General features: G+C 38.3%; 1 protein-coding gene across 1 annotated transcript in view; it reads right to left on the reverse strand.

Annotated features, from left to right (window-relative positions):
- ZFR (zinc finger RNA binding protein) overlaps nucleotides 1–9,363 on the reverse strand; it is an 89,464-nt gene that overhangs the window by 78,799 nt on the left and 1,302 nt on the right. The window lies entirely within an intron of this gene.

Here is a 9,363-nt window from a genome sequence, read left to right on the forward strand (position 1 = left end):
AAAAAAAAAAAAAAGAATAAAGGTCATGGAATGTCAATCCTTGTAACTAGAACTACTCAAAAAAGAAACTAAGTATTGATTGGGTACAATAAACCCTGACGGATACCATAAATTAATTAAAATGAAGTGCTCTATAACTTTCCTTTTTTCTTTTTTAAAGATAGGGTTTCACTCTGTCACCCAGGCTGGAGTGCAGTGGCTTGATCAAGGCTCACTGCAGCCTCGACCTCCCCAGGCTCCAGTGATCCTCCGCCTCAGCCTCTCGAGTAGCAGGGACCACAAGCGTATACCATGATAAGGGGCTAACTTTTGTAGAGGCGGGTGGATTGCTTGAGGTCAGGCTGGTCTTGAATTCCTGGGCTCAAGCAATCCACCCACATCAGCCTCTCAAAATGCGGGGATTACAGGCATGAACCACCACATCCAACCTCTGTAACTTTTTATACTCACGAAAAACAAATCCTTCATCATTTCTCAAAAGTATTAACATTTCTTCAAGGAAAGGTATGAATATTCACACTGAGTGAGATGGGAAAAAAGTTTATCTGTCAATTTAGTTTTTACTGTCAAGATTTTAAAATCTTACTACGAATATTTTCAGACATGTGTGAATTTCATAAATGTGGGTGAAGCATTACAGACTTCTAATTATAAAACTAGGATAACCAGATATTCTGATAGTAACTTAAACAACACAAGAGTGTTATCATTAAATTTACATTTCATAGAGACCATTATGCTTATAGCATAAAATGGTTTGGGAATGGGCAGGATTAGGGAAGTAAGAGAAGCTATAAAGCCACTTTCATAAATCACAGCACTCTTTGCTTTCATCTACATGGTTATTGTTTAAACAGTTTTATTGTTTTTCCCTATATGGTTACTGTTTAAACAGTGTTATTGTTTTTCCCATAAAAAAGTGTCATAATTCTTCAAATATATTTTCAAAGACATGCCTTGCCCATTTAATGCTGACTACCATACTAGTAGTGTGTTTTATACTATAGCTTTTCCCAGAAATATGAATTCCAAAAATTTATTTTCATTTGATTGATTTCAACCACAGTGCTTCCCAATATTTTAAGCCCATGTGATCTCTGGAATTCTTAAGTATCTATGTGAACACTAGACTACAAACTTATTTTAAGCAAAATTTTATGCTATTTTTTCTGTAGCTCCAAGTGATCAGATTCTAGTTTCCCTGTAAAGGCTACTCACTAAAATTACACCAGTAATTTGGTAACTGTACTAAATCCCTATTCCAGCATCTCTAAAGCTGACGACCACGCTATCATCTTTTGGTTTTCATGACCCTAAATTTTCCTGGCTCTCTGTTCACCAAGTATTTCTTTCTTTCCCTGGTCCTACCTTAAAGCTGGTAACCACAGTTGTATTTCTTTTTTTTTCGGATGGAGTCTCGCTCTGTCGCCCAGGCTGGAGTGCAGTGGTGTGATCTCGGTTCACTGCAAGCTCCGCCTCCCTGGTTCACACCATTCTCCTGCCTCAGCCTCCCGAGTAGCTGGGACTACAGGAGCCCACCACCACACCCGGCTAAGTTTTTTTTTGTATTTTTAGTAGAGATGTGGTTTCACCGTGTTAGCCAGGATGGTCTTGATCTTCTGACCTCGTGATCTGCCTGCCTCAGCCTCCCAAAGTGCTGGTATTACAGGCGTGAACCACCGTGCCGGTCCCCACAGTTGTATTATTTTTCTATAAATAATTCAAAACATGTCTACTGAATGCTTGATATAAGCCAGGCACTGTACTTTCTATGGTTTCATCCATATTCACCAGCCACCTACTGAATAATGGTGGGGATATAATATATGCCAGATACTGTTCTGAACACTTCACAAATAATGTTTTCTTCTCTTCTTTCTTTTATTAATAATAGAGACAGAGTCTCACTTTGCTGTTCACACTAGTCTCAAACTCCTGGGATTAAAATTCTCCCGCCTAGACCAACCAAAGTGCTAGGGTTACAGGTGTGAGTCACTGCCAGGTCCACTTTACAAATAATCCTGAATCCTCAAAACAATACAATGGAGAATGTAAAAACCTGCTGGGATACTGATAATGTTCTGTTTTTGTTTTTAAGTGCAAGTTACACAGGTACATTGGGTTTATGACATTTCATTGAACTCTTACATGTGCAGTTTTCCTATGAGGCAAAGAAAATTTATTATCTTCAATTCATAGATTAAAAAACTAACAAGAGATTGTTTGCCCAAGGTCACATGGCAGTTAATAGGAGGAGCCAGATTCAGCTCAGGTAGTCTGACTTCAGAGCCAAACCAGTCTCTATTATATCATGCAATCCAGGTATTTGTCTTGGCTCAATACTCTTCCTTTGTCTAAAACAACATTCCCTTGATTTTCAGAATGAAAGAACACGAAGTCTACCTCAAACTCCATAGTCAAAATCCTCCAATTTCCCATTTTAGTATTTCATTAAAACTTTATTATAATGGCATAGTTATTTATAGATGCATCTGTCTCCACCCTCATACCCCAGAAGTGTAAACTCCCTGAGAGCAGGGACTATGCATATTGTAGATGCTCATAAAATACTAAATAAGTGAATTACTCCCTACAAATGCACTTTAATATACAAGACTAATATTCAAATAAAACAAAAAAGCCCAAAGTTTATTTCATTCATTTTACTTCTGTATGAATAAAAGCTGTACTGTACATGGCTTTCATGAAATACTAAGAAATGATAAACTCAGAACAATCACTCTAATCCTGTATTCTGACAGAGTGGTGTCACGGACAATTAATAGACAAGTACCTTTAATAAGCAGACTAAAGATCCATCCAAATAATTCTAACATACTTCATCAATTACAACATTTATAAGCCTGAATGGTCTTTTGATTAACCTGATGATCTATGTCTCTGAGTAATAATGCAGCTGATTTTTTTTTTTAACATACACATCTATTTAAACAGATATATATTAGATATATATTCTAATCCAACTACCTATATAAGCATGTCTATCTCTGGGATGTCTATTTTAATTCAATGATCTATTTGTCTATCCCTGTACCAATATCACATTTTTCTATTAATAATATTTTGGTATCTGATATTACAAGTCCTTTCTTATTTTTGCAAGATCTTCATGATATTTTTAGCTGATCACTCTCCTCACTATATACATTAAAATCCCTTTATCAAGTTATAGCAAAAATCCTATGAGAGCTTTATTGGAGTAACACTAAATATACATAGATTAGGAGATAATAATTTGATGGTATTGGTTTTTCACTCATGAACACAGTCCATCTTTGTCATCTTTTATGACTTTTTTATCCTACTGCATTTTCTCCTCAAAGTGTTTTGAATATGTCATTTGTTTTATTCCTGCTTACTGAATAGGTTTGGTGGCTATACATAAACAGGACTTATTTGAAATTTAATAATCTAATTCAATATTGATGAAACAAGAATGCTACTGACTTTACCTGATTCTTTCTTTCTTTTTTCTTTTTGAGATGGAGTTTCGCTCTTGTCACCCAGGCTGGAGTGCAATAGTGAGATCTTGGCTCTCAAGCGATTCTCCTGCCTCAGCCTCCTGCCTCAGCCTCCTGAGTAGCTGGGATTACAGGCATGCACCACCACGCCTGCCTAATTTTGTGGTTTTAGTAGAAACAGGGTTTCTCCATGTTGGTCAGGCTGGTCTTGAACTCCCGACCTCAGGTGATCCGCCCACCTCAGCCTCCCAAAGTGCTGGGATTACAGGAGTGATCCACTGCGCCTGGCCTTTGCCTGATCTTAGATCCAGAAAATTTGCTGTACTCTTATTAGTTCTCACATTTTTGCCTGACAAGTGTAATAATCATGTTACCTGTAAATAGAAACTTTCCTTCTTTTTCTATTAGTAATGAGGACTCCAAATGTTTTACTTTTTTTTTTTTTTGAGATGGAGTCTCGCTCTGTCGCCCAGGCTGGAATGCAGTGGCGTGATCTCAGCTCACTGCAAGCTCCGCCTCCTGGGTTCATGCCATTCTCCTGCCTCAGCCTCCCCAGTAGCTGGGACTACAGGCGCCCACCACCACACCCGGCTAATTTTTTTTGTATTTTTAGTAGAGATGGGTTTTCACCGTGTTAGCCAGGATGGTCTCAATCTCCTGACCTTGTGATCTACCCGCCTCGCCTCCCAAAGTGCTGGGATCACAGGGATGAGCCACCATGCCCGGCCCAAATGTTTTACTTTTAAAACATTTTACTGTGAGATTATGAAACTCTCTATATAAATGTATGATAGATATTAACCAAGGACTCCTTCTAAAACCCTTAAAATATTATTACTTAAATCTCTACCAGAAACAGTATTGGTAGCAATGCCTACTAATAATCAGGCACTAGGCTAGAAAATTTTATATTTAAACTTAAGTCAAGTTAGGTGAGGAAACCAAGTCTTAGAGAAGTTGAAGGTGCCTGAAGGGATGGAGCTGGGGATTCAAACTATCTAGTTCCAAAGTTATGTCCTTTTGTTCATAGTGTACTAAAAGACAGTTTACAAAAGCATACTCAAGCAGATACCTATTCTATACATGGATACTCTGGCTCACCCTACTCTATTAAGAGTAACAGCCATTATATCATCAGTGTAATAGTAACAATCCTTTTGGAAAGAAAATTATCTTATTTCTAGCTTATCCATGCAGTATCCATCCTAAGGTCTCTGATTCAACAATGGAAGGATTGATGTTATTAGCCATTGCAGTATTTCTCTTTTTTGTAAAGCCAGTAAATTTCCATCACCAAGGTTGGTTTCAAAAACCTGTTCACCTGGTTTTTTTACTTTCTCAGTGTTTAATCCTTTTCTGCCTTACTAGTGTCACTTTTACTCTTTCCTAAATTCAAGACACAATATTCTTAACACTACATTCAAATAAAAAGTAAAAAAGAAAAAGGAAAAAAGGACTCATTAGCTTATCAGCCTATCCAAGCTACTGTTAGCCTACCCAAGTTATCACATCCTTTAGCAATAGAAGTCCCTAAGACATCTCAAAATCATTAGATGAGATGCCTTCTTTTGACTGGCAGATGGTTAAGGTCCAGCAATAGTCAAAATCTACTTACTGCTATGTCCAAGGTTTTTCTAAAGTATAAGTAAAGAAAAAGTGGCTGTTTACAACTCTCAACGAGGCTGGGCACAGTGGCTCACACCTGTAATCCCAGCACCTTGGAAGCCCATCGCAGGAGGATCATTTGAGCTCAGGGGTTCCAAGCTGCAGTGAGCTATTATCACCACTACACTGCAGCCTAGGTGAGAGAGCAAGACCATGTCTTTAAAAAATAAAAAAACACCCTCAAAGAAATGGGTTAATGTCCCATTAATTGTGGGATATAATGGGATTATTTTATAATGTTTATTACATATGCTTTTATAAATGTATATGCCACAAATTCTCCTCAAAAACTGAAGAATTCCTATCAGAGCTTCTCTATCATTGTCACTGAAGAAGTTGCAAAAAATGATTTTTGATCCTATGAAATTATTAGGAAGTTTTTTCTGCTGAGAATTATCTTGCCTCATATTCTTTGCTACCCTAAAGTCCTTAGAACTGTCATAATAGTTCTTTCCCTAAGATTTATTTAAAAATAAAACTAGATTTACGTAAGTACATTTCCTCAAACAAAAAAGGTACTCTACTCTAACAGGTTATCTACCTTACCAAGTTCCCTTCTGGCCATGAAGCCATCCTTACATTTTCACGTCTGAAATCTGCTTTCTCCTGTGCACCCTCAAATTAATACACTATCAGAAAGGTACACATGTAAGCACATAAAAATACTTAACTGGCATATTTACTTGACTTAAAAAAATACAAAACAAGGCTAGGCACGGTGGCTCATGCCTGTAATACCAGCACTTTGAGAAGCCAAGGCAGGCAGAGCACCTGAGTTTGGGAGTTTGAGACCAGCCTGGCCAACACGGTGAAACTCTGTCTCTACTAAAAATATACAAACTAGTGAGGCGTGGTGGTGCACGCCTGTAATCCCAGCTACTCAGGAGGCTGAGGCAGGAGAATCACTTGAACCTGAGAGGCAGAGGTTGCAGTGAGCCAAGATCGCGCTTGCACTCCAGCCTGGGTGACAGAGCGAGGCTCTGTCTCAAAAACAAAAACAAAAAAACCAAAAAATACAGAATAGGAAAAAAAAAATTCCATAGTTTATGGGACTTAGAACACGAAGACTGAGAAATGCTTACCACAAAATTGTCTAATGTGCATTAACACAAATGAAAAACGTGGTAACTAATCTACAAGTTACTAGTAGCCATACTTGACAAATTCACTATTACAGTTCTTTATAACATCTTCAAGAACCTGATCTGTAGTGTGCTATTATGATTTCAAATATTAACAAGCTAAAAAGTCTAAATCTAAAATAAATTTAATCAAATACCTTACAGAGCTGTAATCAAGAAAACTAAGAGCTGGAATTACTTTTACTTTATTTTATTTTGAGATAGAGTCTGTCTCTGTCACCCAGCCAGAGTGTAATGGCTGCAATCTCGGCTCACTGCAACCTCCACCTCCTCGGTTCAAGCGATTCTCCTGCCTCAACCTCTGGAGTAGCTGGGATTACAGGCGTCTGCCACCATACCCAGCTAACTTTCATATTTTTAGTAGTAGAGACCAGGTTTCGCCATGTTGGTCAGGCTGGTCTCATACTCCTGACCTATGGTGATTCACCTGCCTTAGCCCCCCAATGTGCTGGGATTATGAGCGTGAGCCACCGCGTCCGGCCTCTGGAATTACATTTAGGTGTACGATGTTTACTTTATCTGTATTCAATGATAGGTGAAGCAATTCAATCACATCATTCACACATAAATACAGTCATCCCTCAATATAAGCAGGGGATTGGTTCCAGGACCGCTATGTATACAAAACTCCATACATAAAGTCCCACAGTAGGCCCTGTGGAACCTGCGAATACAAAAAGTTGGCCCTTCATGAATACTCTATTTTCTATCCAAATTTGACTGGAAAAAAAAAAAATCTTCATGTTTTTAGGTGTGAACTGTACTTAAGGTTTTCCTGAGTTTGAGATCTTTCAAATTTGAAAAAATATTAGTACAGTAGACCTCGGTCTTCCATCTCTAAAAGTTCCATTATAATTATTTCCAGCCAGGAAGAAATATTAGCTTCATCACCATACTTTGTGCATGTGCTTTTGTTATTGTTATTTATTCATCTTCCTTGCCAAAATTCCCAGTATTATTGGGCCTGATTTCTTGCCATTAAATGCAAACGATATTTTCATGTACTATGTTTATACAGAAGGCCTTATGTACAAGAGTGCCTAAGTTTTAGCAATATAAGTAATGTCAAAAGACTAGTCTTTTCTCATTAGATGTACACTTAATCTATTTAGTAACCTGGATTGTTGTTAGTTTAAACTTTTGAGTTTCAAGGCCAAAAAAAAAAAATTATTAGAAACAAATTCTGTCACCGTTCCCTATATTGGGATAAAACAATCACATATTTTATCAAAAAATTATTATCTTTAAATCTGCATTTCCTTCCTTCATTTCTATCTGTAGGTCTGCATTTAGGAAAAAAAATATTTCAGAAGTGCCACAAAGAACCCACCACTTTACCGTAAATATAGTAATCCAACAAATCTTATCACTCAGCCCATATTAGGAAAACAAAAAACCTGAGTAAAACAAGTAAAATTTTAATGGTTAAATATAGTATTTTCTAGGTGGAACACTACTACTTGCCAGCAGATTTATGGCACGGATGCTGATTAGCTATCTCTTCTCAGAAAAAGATAGTTTTTTTCTCTCCTTGAAAATTATTAGCCCTACTAAAATCTCAGAATTCACCACTATATAATTCATCCATGTAACCAAAAACCACTTGTATCCCAAAAGCTGTTGAATTTTTAAAAAGCCCTAAAAAGTTTTATCAAAGTAGCTGAAACTTTTTCAGTTGTTTAATTATCAAAAATTATAAGCAAAAGATTTGCTAATACTTGAAACGCTCCAAGAGTTTGCTATAATTTGTCATCTCGGTGCTTTTTCTGGAACGCAGACCTCATGAAAAAACACTTGTAAAATGCCACACAGCATTAAACAATTAGTAAAAGCTAGTTTCACCAATATGATGCACATTTATACATTATGACATCTCTTAATGGAGTCTCAAGCAGTGTCTTAAGTGGCAGCATTTTTTTTTTTAGTACTACATACAATAATGGTACCTTTTACAACAAATGGCATCTTAGGATGCCATGGAATACAGTAACTTGGTTTCTCAAAACCCCAAGTTTCAGCCCAAAAAGATAGTTTGCCCAGCATCTCATTTTACAGATGATGAAAATGAAAACCCAACTATATGATGTTCCCAACGTCATAAAATCAAGAACAAAAGAGGCCAGGTGTGGTGGCTCATGCCTATAATCCTAGCACTTTGGGAGACCGAGGCAGGACTTGAGCCCAAGAATTCCAGATATACCCTTTCTCTATAAGAAAAATAATTTATTCAACAACAACAAAAAATCAAGAGCAAAAGAGACTGAACTCGGGTCTTCTGGCTCCCAATGATGCCCTTTCCATCAAACAATGTGCCTCCTGAAGAAAATCAGATGAAAAAAACTGCCTGGGTTTAACCAACATCTAATATACATAAAAAGCACATCACGCAAGAGCCGTATGCGCTTATGGCCTGAACCAAAAGTCTCAGACTGACTCAAAAGTAACAATTTAAAAATCCAGCGTTGTGTATGTGTTTGTCTTTGATGAGATGTACAATGAACTACAGACTTCAGAAATGAGAGCTTCCCTTAAGGTAGGGATTTCATCCGGTGCATTTCAATGACTCAGTACAATCTCACTTTCATCTTTTTCCCTCCCCATCATTCCCCGCAGGGGAAAGACCCCCGCAAGGAGAATGACAGGCCCACCTGGGGCCTAAACTCCACAGCTCAAACAAGGCTGTGCACTCATTTATCAGCACTAGAAACTTCGCACATCTTTTCCAGTCTAAGAACTACACAATGTACAGGTGGTTGGTATGTGAACCTCTTTCCTTGCAGGAAAAACTAAAGGAACCCGATGAACGCAGTGACACCCGGTTTGTCAGCAGGACTCGCTAGCAATGAAGCGTCTGGGGAAGAAGCCCCAAGACGGAGGAGAAGGTACCCGAGACAACGACACGTAATCTGGGCTCCGGGGGTTGAAGCACCAGGCGACGACGCAGAAAGGCGTCGCAGGAGAAGCCAGTGGACCTGCGACACGGCACTCCCCGTGAGGTCCCTTCCGCCACCCTCTCCACTCTCCAAGTGGGAAGAAGATGGGAGGTGGGGGCTGGACGCGCGGAGGCGGGGACC

Source organism: Colobus angolensis, unplaced genomic scaffold (genome assembly GCF_000951035.1).
Source record: "Colobus angolensis palliatus isolate OR3802 unplaced genomic scaffold, Cang.pa_1.0 Scaffold341, whole genome shotgun sequence".
NCBI classification, from domain to species: Eukaryota; Metazoa; Chordata; class Mammalia; order Primates; family Cercopithecidae; genus Colobus; species Colobus angolensis.